The sequence below is a fragment of the Megalobrama amblycephala genome, linkage group LG7, assembly GCF_018812025.1.
Source record: "Megalobrama amblycephala isolate DHTTF-2021 linkage group LG7, ASM1881202v1, whole genome shotgun sequence".
In the NCBI taxonomy this organism is placed as follows: Eukaryota; Metazoa; Chordata; class Actinopteri; order Cypriniformes; family Xenocyprididae; genus Megalobrama; species Megalobrama amblycephala.
The window spans coordinates 1,297,439-1,313,145 of record NC_063050.1 but is presented as its reverse complement, the minus strand read 5'-3'; the positions used below and the strand labels follow the sequence as shown (position 1 = coordinate 1,313,145).

At 41.4% G+C, this 15,707-nt stretch overlaps 1 long non-coding RNA gene across 4 annotated transcripts; it reads left to right on the top strand.

Moving 5' to 3' along the window:
* The first annotated feature begins 7,051 nt into the window (after window positions 1-7,051).
* On the top strand, window positions 7,052-12,571 carry LOC125271061. 4 transcript variants are annotated; one of them, XR_007185508.1, is made up of 6 exons: window positions 7,052-7,311; window positions 7,966-8,012; window positions 8,227-8,347; window positions 8,447-8,639; window positions 10,260-10,384; window positions 12,554-12,571. It is a non-coding gene; the product is annotated as an uncharacterized LOC125271061 (long non-coding RNA). The 4 variants fall into 4 exon arrangements; XR_007185510.1 differs by having other exon boundaries at window positions 10,328-10,384; window positions 12,554-12,569; XR_007185509.1 differs by lacking the exon at window positions 12,554-12,571 and having other exon boundaries at window positions 10,328-10,638.
* The last annotated feature ends 3,136 nt before the right edge of the window (window positions 12,572-15,707 follow it).

The following is a 15,707-nucleotide window of genomic DNA, read 5'->3' as shown; positions in this document are numbered from 1 at the left end:
ACGTGGTCAGCCAGCAATGGAGGAAGATTTCATCTTCAAAACTCTGTTTCTCCCAGAACTGCACCCTGCGGTGAGTGATCATCTGGCAGCCTTGGCCTGCTCATGCAGTATGTCTACTCAGCAGCTGCAAAACTTGGTCGATGAAGCTCACTCCAAGCAGAACACTGCTCCTGAAAAGACTGTAGAAAATCAAACCAGTTACACAGTCTCTGATCACTGCCCAGAAACCTGTCCTTACCTTGTTGAAAGACTGAGAAATGAAGCTGAAAGCCAAAATCAGACTCTCAAGTCACAAAGATGTGAGCTGAATGTGCAGTCGCACAGTCCAAATGAGGTCCATCTTGAACACACAGCTCCCACGCACCACACCATTGGTCGAGTGAGCCCGGTACCTCCTGTGTGCGTAGCGCAAATGGACACGTTTCTCTGTTTCACCCACAAAGACCCGCTAGACTGTTTTGAGCCCTTATTGAACGCCAGACCGCTGAAAATCTGGGCTCAAGTGTGTGAACTTCTGCCTTCCCAGTCACCCAGACCACCTGAGCCAGACGGTCAGGTCACAGAGGTCGCGGGAAATCTCCCAGCTAACCGCGGGAACCCCGTCTCAGAGCACGGTTCAAGTTCGCTACCCAGTGTACTTCAACTCACCATAGACTGTAACCCCCTCTGCTCCAAGGTCACGACAGACTCACAGCTGAATGATGTAACTACAACAGACATTATTCTCACACTGTGGGCAGACAACTCAGCCTTCAGCCACACGCTGTTAAGTGCTCTCAGTGAAGGGACACCGGACCTCCCATCTGTCAACATGCAAACACGCTTCCCATTGGACTTTCGTCTGTCAACCACGATGACCGTCAAGGCCACCTGTGTTGTGAACTTCAAATGGAACAACCGGCATTTAACCCATCACTTCCTGGTCCGTCCAGACCTCCTGATGCACTCTAATGCTCATACGGACAATGCAAATGAGTTGTTGTGGGCCCCAATGACTGTACAGCTTCCTGTTGTTCCTGTCAACACTGCCAACTTCCTGTCAGGCCAGACCACCCAAGAGGTCTGCATCCTGATCCACATACAGGAAACTGTGGTACCACCTTACACCACAGGGGGTGCTGTTCGGCTCCACACACAGGAAACTGTAGTACCACCTTACACCAAAGGGGGTGCTGTTTGGCTCAACAGGCAATGCGGTCAAACCCTAAGCCACATGCTGGGCTCCTTCACACTTTCACCTGAAGGCGTGGAACTTGGACTCACTCTAAAAGCCACACTGCTAACTGAAGTGTCACCCTACGTAGTTCACAGTTGGCTCAACGAATGCATGGTCACAGACAGCGGCATTCCCAAAGCCTACCATCTAGACTGGATAGTGGACCACGGCCTCTATGACTTTAAACTCAGGTTAACAGTCATTAACTTAATACCAGCTGCCATGGTCCCAGAAGGAAGCTTAAGCAACACAAGTTTCACAGCATCCTTCAAGAGCATCTCCATCACTTCCATCAAACTGGTACCCACAGAACAGGTGCACAGAACGGAGCTGATGGAGGACAAACACCTTGCAGTACCCACAGTCTCTAAACAGCCTGCCTGGGAAACTCAGGAAAGCGCTGCACCTCTGATAGCCAATCTGACAGCTAACACCACAACAGAGGAGCCATTCCCAAGGTTTGAGCCTAAAGGCCAACAGATCCAGAAAGATGCAAGTGCCCTAAAGAATAAAGCAGACTGTCAAAGACTCAGAAACGTCTTGCACAAATTCAAAGTGACATTTGACAAAGACCTTTTATGCTGTGGTCTCACTAAACTTCACACAGTGCATAGTGCAGCACACCCAAATGCTCCTCCCACCTTCATCAGGCAGTACGAAGGTCACATCGCCCCACATGACCCAGTGCAGGAGTTTGTTCATTCAACAGAAGGAAAAGGTGTTATCTGCCCATGCAACAGCACCTATTCAGTCCCTATCTGGTCCGTTGTCAAACCAGACAGCAAGTGGCGACTCACCATCGACGTCAGGAAGTCAAACCAGCAAGTGCCACTGCCACGACGTGCCAGAAAGCACAAGTCTGCACAGAGCGGAGATTCAGCTGCCTGCCAAAACTGCTATAACAGCACACCAGCGTTGACACTTGTGATACTGGTACCCCAACAACAGCGACCAGCCTGTCACAGATACCTCAAAGAGAATGCGTGCCAAGGAATGCCCACGGCCTACGTCAATGGACGTTTCTACACCCATAAGGGCATCCCACAGGCAAATGCAGGGGTACGATGGTTAAGAAACCAACCCTGCCAACCACAGAACAGCAGGTGGGGTCCCCAGTCATGTCAGTATGGTGAAGCAGCAGCTACCCTCATAACCCTTCAAGTCTCCTCTGTCCATAACATCAGAGAACTCATTTGCACAGACTCACACTATGCTAGATCTTGTTTCACATGCCATCTTCTGGGCTGGAAACAAACTGGTTTCAAGACTGAAAGCAACAAGCAGGTGAAACATCAACACATGTTCCAGACACGTGATCACCTCACCCAAGCACACGACACGATCGCTCACGGGGAAAAGGTGAAAAGATGCTTAAAGCAACCAGGGCGTGACAAAGGCGTGAACGACCAAACTAATGCCCTTGCCAAGACTGGCACCCTGCATAACAAACTATGGTCACACCCACCCCAGTCACCCACCCTTAGTGTGGCAACAACTACCCGCAGCCAGCGGACTGTTCCCGCAACATTTCCCACCTTACTGCCACTGCCACTGACAACCAAACTTGCCAACACTTCCATGCGAAATGCTTTGTACCACCACTCATACCCCTCCAACCTCCCGTTCACGGCATCTGGTCCCACGACGGCCCCTGGCCACAAACAACTACATGAGACCAACCACATGCTGCGTGTCGGAGTGAACTTTCTAAAATGTGTCCCTGATGCCCTCACAGCGCCAAAGCTTGTACTGCCACAGGGCCAAAAGGGGGGTGAACGGATATACACCCACGACACACCATGCGCCAAACACCATGGCACCAGAACTATTTATGAGACTTTGGAACAAGTGGCGTACTGGCCCAGCATGCAGAAAGATGTGGCAGAGTATGTCAGAGAATGTCAGGTTTGCTGTCAAGTCCAAACTGTAAACCCAAATCACAGAGCTCCACTGCAACGCAGAGGAGTCACGTTTCCACGGTCAGTCGACCAGAAAGACTGGACTGTAAAACCTCCTCTGATGCTCATGGCCATCACAGACACCATACAGGAGTCAACTCAGGTGTTCCCCACAGAACTACTGATGGCTCGGCAGGTGCCACTGCTGCTGCACCTGTACCAACCAGGAGGCTCGGGTGTCATCCCAGCCTACCCCACTCATCAGCATCGCAACAAGCTCCGCCTACAGCTGAGAGAACCACTCGCAACACAGAGCCAAACCCTGCAAACCATCTGCAAAACCTGGAAAGGTATTGTGGTGGTCCTCTGTACTCACCGTTTCCTGCTGATCCAAACGGCAAACTCAATGAAGCAGCTGTTCACAGTCTTCCAAAATGACTTTGCCCAAAATCAGCCAGTCATAGCTCTGATGACAGACCGGCTGCGAGAAGCCCGCTTCTCAATGGACAGAGTGGCTATGAATAGGATCCTTCAGTATCCTACACAAAGTGTGCTGGACTTTGCTACCGGCAGACCCACCAAGACTGTTCCAGCCCACCTCACTGACTCCCTGGGTGCTGCCATCCTACTGCACGTCGACCCTGAGCAGAATGAGTTGGCTGTCCTTCTCAATCCACCCAGCGGTGAACAAGATAACATCTCCAGACCCAAGGACAAGGTCAATGTCAGGTGGTGGCAACGTAACACCCATGCCAAGAAATACACCTCAGATGTGGTAGCCCACCACAACAGCAACCCACGGCCGTGTCTGGCTCCCCACTTTCGCAGGTGTGGTTTCACCAAAGACTTGCTGTACTTCTGCCCAAACCAGCTCTTCCTCAGAAACCACACTGAAGGAATGGGCCGGTTGCAGCTTATGACCAGCAACACACGCTGCCCTGCCGAGGCCAAGCCTCGCACCCCAGTCAGCAGAGCACAAGCCGAGATTGTGGGTGATCGACTGCTCGCCCACACCCCCACTCATGCTGCCATCCTAATCTACAATCAGCACAACACCGCCACTCGTGTCGGCCTGCCCATTCCAAGTAAGAGGATCCAGGTACCCCTGAGTCCCATCCTTTATCGCAGCCATCTGGCAGTGCACTGTCTCTCAAGCAAAGAGGACCAGTCAGAACTGGAAATCCCAGCTTCCTCCAGGGATCACCATCACACCTTAGATCCAGGAATGGAACTGAGGATTGACAAAGGGGGGTCCCAGCTAAGTGACAGTACTCCTATTGATGCAGCCCGCCAAGCACTCTCACGACTGCTTGTCCTGCCCAGCTCACCTAAAGCCCAAGCTTGGGCTGCTGTCAACACAGTCCGTCGCTTCTCCATGGTAATCAAGTACACACTCGCCCTGGGCCTGGCCTTCATCCTATCCAAAGCGATCAAAGGGATGCAAGAGTCCATGAACAAGTGCTTATCGGCCCTCCCTCAAGGACCAGTAGGAACCACCTGCTGCGTGACCATCCGGATCCATGTGCCGTCGAACTTGGTTACCGTCCAACGAAGTCCGCACGGGGACTTCGTTGGCCGAAGGGGGGTCTGTAGCATATGCACACGTATCAGGATAATCAATAAACTTGGGAATGTTCAGAACGCTTTTAGCATGCTGGACTGGGTTGTAAAACCATTTCGGCTCCGCATAGTCTGCCATAAGATGAGCCCACTTGACACTTTTGTGGACAAGCGATGGTAAACAGTAAAGTCCAACTTCCTCTCTTTGGTGACTTCAAAAGGAGCACCCCCCCCCAGAGACTGACCAGATCCACATTCCAACACCCCACACGCACAGGGACACACAAAAACACACACACAGACACACACAGAAACACACAATCATACATTTTGAACTGTATTTGCAAACTACCACTATGCTGAAATATATATTTCATATATTTTAGGGCCTATGCATGTTTCCTAGTGTTTAAATGAGTGTATTTGTGCTAGTGTGCATTTTAATAGTGGAATTCTGTCTGTAAACCATAACTTCTTGTCTATGCCTTTATGATCTGTCGAGTTTGGTCTCTCCGTAAAGCTCCGGACACGAGCTATTTACTGAGATATGTCACACCGCTGACAAATGCATTTTTCTATGTGTTTAATGATACTGTGAAGAACACACTCCATTTGGAGATCTGAACTGATAGTCATAAATCATGCAGATTAAGTCGTGAGGCCAAGCAAAGGAAAAGCTTTCCCGCCAACTTTGCACCCATGTTATTGGCTACCCCACCTCAAGGAGGTGTGTCGGCTTATCTGTCATAAAAGCAAAGACGCACAATTCCGGCTCTCTCTCCCGGCTCTCCCCGATTGTCTCACGAGCCTCTCGTGCACGTTTTTCCCGGACATCTCCGGTGACCACGCGCTGCCATCGCGCTCAGCTTCGGGACCGCCATCTTCCAGCGAAACTCACTCTCAAGTCCTCAGTTCGAACCTTCCCGCGGAACGGAGGAAGCCAACGAACTGCACCAGCGCTAACCTGAAATTCGACACACGCAACCAATGCAAGTATACTGCCGTTTCTCAATCTTAGATGATGAAACTGATTTCCGTGCTGGCCTAGGACTGGTTGTGAGTTTGCTACTTGCCTTCTCTCTTTCCTTCTCTACTTCCACTCTTGTACATAGGTGTGTATTCTTGTATATATATTTAGATGTATAACCTCTGTATTCGTAGTTTGCATTTATTAAAACGTTATTCACGCTCGATTGTTCTGTTTGTTCTTTCAGCTGAAAACCAAGTCACTTTAACGTTTTTCGATCGCTTTATGCTTTAGTTATTTTCATGGCCAGAAAATAACTCTGTTTATAATATTCTGTGAGGGACTTAGTTTGCTGGACAAACGAACAGTTTCTCTAAATAATTACTAAACCAGAACTAATCATATACGTAATTGATTATAATTCGTTGTAATTGATTCACAATATATGTTTAATTCCCCGTTGGGTCGATATATGAATCATAATTTATTCATAACCTTATGAATTATTATATTCATATTTCATCCATAAATTGATTAATAACTGTACGAACCGCTACATTCGTTACACTCCTTGAAGCCCTCAAAGATCGTAAGTCAGAGGAGCTCATCTCAGCTGACACAGACCTGGTCTCCTTAACATAACCAGGTCGGGCCCTTCCTCCTCCACCTTACATCTCAGTGGAGAACAACCAGGGAAAGGGGGGTAGCCCATAACTGAACATGCTCGTCAGAGTTAGCAGACACTCAGCCCCTGTATGTTGTCAGGCTTCACCTTCAGCCGAAGAAGGATTCATCAGTTGTCAAACTCCCGTTAAGATTTGACCAACTAGTCTCAATTGTCCAGACAATTTTGTGTCATTCTGCATGCCCATGACAATCGCTGTAGAGGTCAAGGCCCATGTAAGACCCCAGTTAGCTGTTTACCTGCCACCTAAATTAAAACATTGTAGATCACAGTCGGCATTGTCAAATTTGTTGTCAGCCTTCCAATCTTCCTTTAGGACACCCTTCTATAGAAAAGGATAGTTTGATTGGACCTGCGGTACAGTTTTCTACAGATAGATAGCTGCAGAGTTTAGGTAGAAAACTCAAATTTACAAACACCACTGTTGATTAAAATACAGCCTTTGAACTACACCATCCAAAAGTGTAGCAATGGATGTCATACAAAATGATGTCATACAAAATGACTAGCCCCATTGATTAGCCTGTATAGCAATGGAATTTTACTTTAAGTCTAAGTGAGCTTCGCTCCTGATCATATGACAGATAAAATAAACATCACTTCGAGCTGATATGCAATTGGAAAAGGGAGAAGAATGAGTTCAGAAAAAGGTGGATTTGAACTTTCCTCAGTTGTGTAAAAAGCTAACTCTACACACTCTACACATATTTCTATAAGGAACAGATCACAGCAAATTCATCAGTGTTAAATTTCAAGTGTTAAGCCAATTTAGAGTAAAGTGTTGAAGTTATAGTGTAAAATTTAGAGAAATTAACACTATCAGTGTGTTAAAAGCTTGTTTGCTTCAGTGTTATCACAGAGTTACAGGTATCCAACACCCCCTGGTGTTATTTGCAACATCCGGGCATTTATTCAGCGATCTCGCTGAAAGATTTTTCCAGACGCCATTTTCTCGTGCCATGCGGAGGATGAGAAACGACAACTGGTGAGTTAAAGCTACTTTAAAGTTTGCGTTTAATGGACATCTTCTATCAAAATTATTAATTTAGTGTTAGTTTTTACATACGGGGATGTATTAACGCGCAAATGATGTATTTGTCCTTGTTCGTTACACAAGGCGGGTGTGCGCCATCTGAAGCGGTTTTAAATATTGCTCCTGTCTGTTACAAATAAGTTTCTCAAGGAAAGCGTTTTACTCTGTGCTTGCATTATATGGCTCTTTTTGTGCAAACATGAAGTTTATCGGAGTAGTTGATATGGTAGGTGTGTCGAACATACGGCCTGCAGGCTGAACATAACGTTAGCCCATGGATCAGAGGCCTTTTTCAACGGCTCTGCCACGGAGGCGTCCAAGCCGGCCTGAGGGATGATTCCAACAATAATATAAAATTACAGTTATTTGAGACACAATTTTCTATCACTCGCTTTCATCTCGAGTAAGAGAGATTTTAAAGTTTTATTGGGCAGCTATTTCCGGGGTTTTGTTTGTGTAATATCGCACGCTATCTAACGTTATTCAGCAACGTCAACGTTAATCACTTATTATCATTGGAGATAAGTGTCACATAAACTAATAAAATACCTCTGATGGCGTTTACTTTATTTTAACAATACATTTGATGTACGTTCTCTTGTGTAGGAACCAACCGGATCATGAGACACTACTTTTAAAATTTTCTTCTTCAGGTAAGTATTTTTTTTTTTATCTGTAAAGTTGCCATGAGGCTAACATAACCATGTGAAGTTAGATATTTAAGTGTGTTAAAGTCCTATAAAGGAATATGATTATTATGAATTCTGCACAAGAAATGTATTGTAAAAGTATTGTACATATAAATTTTGTGAATATCTTTCATACAATTTATTTATTTATTTATTTGTAAGTGCATTTGTTAAACAGGGTAGAAAGATATTGCTGTCATCCTTAGAAGTTGACTGGTGATCACCCATCTACAATCCTTCCTGATGAATCACACACCATCCTCAGAGTGTTTCCAAGGCTGCTGGACACTAAAGATCTGGTAAGTATTGGCATCCTTTTTTTTTTCAATTACAGTTAATATCTCTGAACTTAGTATATGATTGTCAGAAATATGAAGTTTTTGTTTGTGTTTCTGCAGATAGCTCAAGGTTTTAGACTCCTCTTTGGTCCACAAACAGCTGTCAAACTGCTGGAGAAGTGGCCTACATTCTATAAGGAAAAGGTGATCAGAGAAGCAGAGAACCTTGACCTTACTACCACCTCAGTGCTCCACAGTTTGCTGAAGTCTGCCAGGAATCAGTATCATGATGAATCTTCAGAAGATCACCCAGGTATTAATTTCAGAGCGCTCGTGTGACAACAATACAAAAAAGGGAGGGGGAAAAAATCTGTGTATCATTCTTTCGCTCATTTTTCTATATAAAACCAAAAATATATATATATATATTTTTTTTAATTTTCCTTTTTAAATCCAAAATGAAAAAAACAGAAAACAACTCGTTTTCTGATTTTCAATTTTGTGCTCAAATTAAAAATGGAAAAAACGGATAATTAGCCCTCAAATTACATTTTGGTTTTCTCATTGGATGCAAGTGGCTTACCGGAAGTGATCGTTACGCGCGCGGGGAAAGCGTCAAAGCGAGTGACATGACCGGACTGAAGTAGTTAACAATACATATACTAATATACAATAGTTAGAAAAATATGAGACTAAATAATTAATAAATATAATTGTGCATAAACGTATATACAATAAATAAATGCAATTTAAAAGCTAAGGAAACTTAATCATCATGTAGAATATATAAAGTTGCTCAAAATATTGGCCATATACAGTGTTAATGCAAAAGTAACTAGTTATTATTATTATTATTATTATTATTATAGCTACATGAATTATTGCACTTATTGAAAAGTAAGTCACATTATCTTTATTAATTTATGTAATTAAATAAAATGCATGAATTAATAAAGATATTTTGTTAGGGAAATATATTTATATTGTCCCTTAAAACTACTAAAATTTCGTATTTCGCAAGATCAAAAGCTATGGAAGCCCGTTTCCGCCACTAAATAAAAAATAAAAAAGTAATTGCGACTTTTTTCATCTGTGAATTCTGACTTTTTTTCTCACAATTGCGAGTTATAAAGTCAGAATTCTGCGATATAAACTTGCAATCGCATGATATAGAGTCAATTCTGACTTAGGAAAAAAAATTCTCAAAGAATTGACTATCACACAATTGCGAGTTTATATGACAGAATTCTGACTTTATAACTCGCAATTGTGAGAAAAAAGTCAGAATTCTGAGATAAAAAGTCGCAGTTACTCTTTTTATTTTTTATTTAGTGGCGGAAACGGGCTTCCATAGCTTTTGATCTTGCAAAATACGAAATTTTAGTACAGTTTTAAGGGACAATATAAATATATTGCCCTAACAAAAATGTGACTTTTCAATAAGTGCAATAATTCATGTAGCTATAATAATAATAATAATAATAATAATAACTAGTTACTTTTGCATAAACACTATATATGGCCACTATTTTTAGCAACTTTATATATTCTATATGATGATTCAGTTTCCTTAGCTTTTACATTGCATTTATTGTATATGTTTATGCACATTTATATTTATTAATTATTTAGTCTCATATTTTTCTAACTATTGTATTTTAGAATATGTATTATTAACTACTTCAGTCCGGCCATGTCACTCGCTTTGATGCTTTCCTCGCGCGCGTAACATTCACTTCCGGTAAGCCACTTGCATCCAGTGAGAAAACCAAAATGTAATTTAAGGGCTCGTTATCAGTTTTTTTCATTTTGGATTTAAAAAGGAAAATAAAATTATTATTTTTTTTTTTTTTGATTTTTGGTTTTATATAGAAAAATGAGTGAATGAATGATGCACGGATTGGGGAAAAAAACCCACTTTTTTTCTTTTTAGAGTGGGACAGTGATATGACATATTTTTTGCTGCTTCTGCATATCCTGCCACCACAACATTTAAAAAAGAAAAAACTGAAGATCAGCGCAGCTCAGGTCATGAACCATCTAGCTGTATTTCACAAGGTATGTGCCAGGCTACAGTTTGTGATTTTTAGTGGGTAGACAAACTACATGGTTTCCACGGGGCACTGAAAAGCATTAAAAGTCATTAAATAGATTTCACGAAAAAAGGGGTCTTAAAATTAATGACTTTTTATTCTATTTAAAGTTCGTCCAAAAATGAAAATAATGTCATTTATTACTCACCCTCATGTCGTTCCACACCCATAAGACCTTTGTTCATTTTCGGAACACAAATTAAGATATTTTTGATGAAATTCGGTGGCTCAGTGAGGCCTCTATTGAGAGCAAAGCCACCGAACCTCTCAAGATCCATAAAGGTACTAAAAACATATTTAAAACAGTTCATGTGACTACAGTGGTTCAACCTTAATATTATAAAGTGACGAGAATATTTTTGTGCACCAAAAAAAAAAAAAAAATAACATCTGTGACAAGCAGGGTGGGGCATTTTACAAAAGTAAAATGGTGGCAGTTCCTCACGGACAACTGCCACCCACACAAACATAATAAAACATAACTTAAAGTCCAGACCTAATCCTCTCTCGTCCTTCACTGTCATCGCTCCTCCTTTTTAATGCTTCTGGAGCTCCTCGGTGAGAGATAAGAGACCCGTGCAACATACAGCTGACGCTCAATATCGCTCATGTCACCGGCCTTGCGTCGTTCCCTCACGTCTCTCGCCCCGCCCTGCTTGTCACAGTGACTTTTCAACAATATCTAGTGATAGCCAATTTCAAAACACTGCTTCGAAGCTTTTGTTTCAAATCAGTGGTTCGGATCATTTGTCAAACTGCTGAAATCATGTGACTTTGGCGTTCTAAACCAGTGATTCAAAAAAAAAGATTTGAAGCAGTGCTTCGAAATCACCCATCTCTAGATATTGTTAAAGTCTTTACTTTTTGTGCACCAAAAAAAAAAAAAATTCTCGTCACTTTATAATATTAAGGTAGAACTACTGTAGTCACATGAACTGATTTAAATATGTTTTTAGTATCTTTCTGGATCTTGAAGTTCGGTGGCTTTGCTTTCAATGGAGGCCTCACGGAGCCTCTTACGGTGTAGAACAACATGAGGCTGAGTAATGACATTATTTTTTGGGTGAACTAACCTTTAAATAGAATTAAAAGTCATTACTTTTTTAAATTTTAAATAAGTCTCTTCTGCTCACTAATAGAGCTGTGTATCTTTTGAATTTTATCGATTCTGATTCCGATTATGCTTATCAATTCCTAGTTTTAATTCCAGTAAGATGAAGAAAAATTCAAAAGTTCATAAAAAATGCTAAGGTCGTTTATGGCATTAAAGGGTTAGTTGACCCAAAAATTTAAATTCTGTCATTAATTACTCACCCTCATGCTGTTCCACACCTGTAAGACCTTCGTTCATCTTCTGAACACAAATTAAGATATTTTTGATGAAATCCAATGGCTCCGTGAGGCCTCCATAGGGAGCAATGACATTTCCTCTCTCAAGATCCATAAATGTAACTAAAAACATATTTAAATCAGTTCATGTGAGTACAGTGGTTCAATATTAATATTATAAAGCCACGAGAATATTTTTGGTGTGGCAAAAAACAAAATAATGACTTGTTTAGTGATGACCGATTTCAAAACACTGCTTCAGGAAGCATCGAAACATAATGAATCAGCGTGTCGAATCTGCTGTTCGGAGCGGCAAAGTCATGTGATTTCAACTTTTTACACGCGATCCGATTCATGATTCGATACACTGATTCATTATGCTTCAAATCTTTCTGAAGAAGTGTTTTGAAATCGGTCACTATATAAATCATTATTTTGTTTTTTTGGCGCACCAAAAATATTCTCGTCGCTTTATAATATTAATATTGAACCACTGTACTCACATGAACTGATTTAAATGTTTTGAGTACATTAATGGATCTTGAGAGAGGAAATGTCATTGCTGTCAATGGAGGCCTCACGGAGCCATCGGATTTCAACTAAAATATCTTAATTTGTGTTCTGAAGTTTAACGAAGGTCTTACGGGTATGAAATGATATGAGAGTGAGAAATAAATGACAGAATTTTCATTTTTGGTTGAACTAACCCTTTAAAGAACATTAAATTACTTTTAATGATATTTGCAGAAACCCTGAACTAGTAAGAATAGTATTATGTAAATTTGATATGTAATTTTTCCTACAGTGAATCGGCAGCGTAGTAAGAACACTTGGAGAAACTGGAGGGACATCGCCAGCCATATCTCCTTGCTTCAGGAACTCACATGTGGGCCATCAGCAGTTACTACGTTGTGATTGACCCGATGCTCATTCCATGTAAGGGAACCATGTCGTTGGCAGCCTTTGATGAACTTTTTAAAGCGCACTTCGTTTTCAGCTCTGATGATGCTCTCAGCAACATGTACACATTCCTCCAGACAACAGTCTACAGTATAGATGTTGACACCACTGAAGAAAGTCCAAAGGTGAAAGAAACTGAGAGCCAAGCTCATGAACAGGAACTAAGTGTTACGTTTGCAGAGTATTCCATAATGCACCTGTCATGTTATGTGAAGCTTTTGATGATACTTGAAGCTCTTCGATTTTTGATTGTTTTATGCTTACAGACTGTTTTATATTGTACGGCTGCATCATATAGACTGCAAGCAGCAGGTATGAGATTTGTTTGTTGAACAAGGTCATTGTACAGGGTAGTTTGAGTGCCCTGTCCCTGGCTTAAATGAAATGTGTAGCTCTGTTAAAGGAAAAATAAAATGTATTCATTGCAGAACTTTATGATCTGATTATTGGGATGGTAACACTAATAGATGGTAACTGTTGTAACTATAGGGGTCTATGTAAATACTCAATACTGAATACAAAATACTGATTTATAATAGCACTTTTGGTGCTTTTAATATATTAAAAGCACCAAAAGTGCTATTATAAATCAGTATTTTGAACACTCATCCTTGGTATATTGAAATTACACTGGTGTTGATCTTAAAAGGAGAGTGTTAATTTTTAACACCGTAATTGAGTACTAACACTGGTGTAGTGCAGAAACAACAATAAATAGTGTTGACTAGGTTTAAAATTAACGATAATGAGTGTTGAATTTACACTCAAAGGGTGTCAAAAAGTTAACACTATCAAAAGTGTAAAATTTACCCTCTATAGTGTGGACACATATAGACACTTTGCTGGTGTAAAATTTGACACTGTGGGTGTTCTTTTTACTCCAGTGATTTTGCTGTGTAGGAAAGATTAGGAACGTGTAATTTAAAAGTAAACAGAAAAGCATTCATTTTGACCTCATGTTAAATGATGTAATATATAATGACGTAGCGGTTATTAATCAATTTATGGATGAAATATGAATATAATAATTCATAAAGCCTTATGAATAAATTATGATTCATATATCGACCCAACGGGGAATTAAACATATATTGTGAATTAATTACAACGAATTATAATCAATTACATATAGTTTAGTTCTGGTTTACTAATTATTTAGAGAGACTGTTGGTTTGTCCAGCAAACTGCAGCTCCTCAGAATGTTATAGAATATTAGGAATGGAGCTATTCTCTGGCCAATGAGAATAAATTCCTATTATAGCATCAAAGCATAAAACGATCGAAAAACGTTAAAGTGACTTGGTCTTTAGTTGAATGAACAAACAGAGCAATCTAGCATGAATTAAGTGTTTAATATATGCAGCTACGACTACAGAGATTATACGTCTAAAATATATACAGAAGGTATACACATATATATACACAAAAGTGAAAATGAAGAAAAGAAAGGAAAAGAAAGATGATCAAAGAATGGCAAATTACACAGTTAAACCTTTTTGAGAGAGCCAGCACAGAAATCAGTTTAAACAAATTTCAGGTAAATTCTAATACTTGCTTATTGGTCCGTGTGTAGCAGTTTCAATGCGCCTGGCTGGGTTGGTCCTTTCCGAGAGGGTTTCTCCGGTGGGGTTTTCAAAAGAGGTTTAAACTTAAGTAACTTAACCGAAGAGAGAGAGAAAGAGAGAGTCCAGAGAAGTGGTCCCGAAGATGAGCGCGATGGCAGCGCGTGGTCACAGGAGGCGTCCGTGCACGAGGTGCTCGTGAGACCATCCGGAGACAAAGGAGAGGAAGCAGGAGGAGAAGGTGTGTGTCGTTATTTTTATGGAAACCCAAGCTAACACACCTCCTGAATTGTAGCGACCAATAGATGCGCAGCACTATTTGGCGGGCAAAGTTCCTTTGTTTGTTCTCCTAGCTGAATTTGCATACTTAATGACTATCAGATCGGATTTCGAGATGGAGTCCGTTCTTCACAGGATCATTAAACACATAGAAAAATGCATTTGTCAGCTATGTGACACCTCTCAGTGAATAGCTCGAGTCCGGAGCTTTTAAACGAGATCAAACTCGATACATCAGAAATGCATATAAAAGAAGTTAAGGTTTACAGACCAAATTCTATCATTAAAATGCACACTAGCACAAATACACTCATTTAAACACTAGGAAACATGCATAGGCCCTAAAATACATGATGGATATATTTCAGCATAGTCGTATTTTACATATACAGTCAAAAATGTATGATTGTGTGTTTCTGTATGTGTCTGTGTGTGTGTTTTTGTGTGTCCCTGTGTGTGTGGGGTGTTGGAATGTGGATCTGGTCAGTCTCTGGGGGGGGTGCTCCTTTTGAAGTCACCAAAGTGAGGAAGTTGGAGTTTTCTGTTTACCCTCGCAGGTCCACAAAAGTGTCAAGTGGACTCATCTTATGGCAGACTGTTCGGAGCCAGGATGGTTTTACAACCCAGTCCAGCATGCTAAAAGCGTTCTGAACATTCCCAAGTTTATTGATTATCCTGATACGTGTGCATATGCTACAATGATTTGTCTGATTCAGTACAAATTAAATAATCTGGTCCTCTTCCTTTAGGGGTCACACTTAGCTCCTTTGCAGTCAAAAGTGGCCGAAGCCTTGAAATGTAACTTTTTTTCTTTTTTCTTTTCCAGGAAAACCAATTTAATATATTTTTGTTCAATAATGTTTTTTGCATTATTTAAAATTTTGAGGGTATTTTATGATACTATGCAATATTTATGCAATTTGCATTAGCTATTTTCCCCCATAGTGTCACAGACACGTCAGGTTCCAACATCAACCAATCAAAGCGCACACCATCTCCTGAATACTGATCACCGCCACCTGCACCTCATCACCGCACTCATCAGCAGCACCATAAAGACCACACACACACACACAGCACTCCATGTCCGGTCTCGTTCGCATCTACTCATGTTAATGCTTACCTCAAGGACTTACCGCTCCATACTTGTGACTCCAC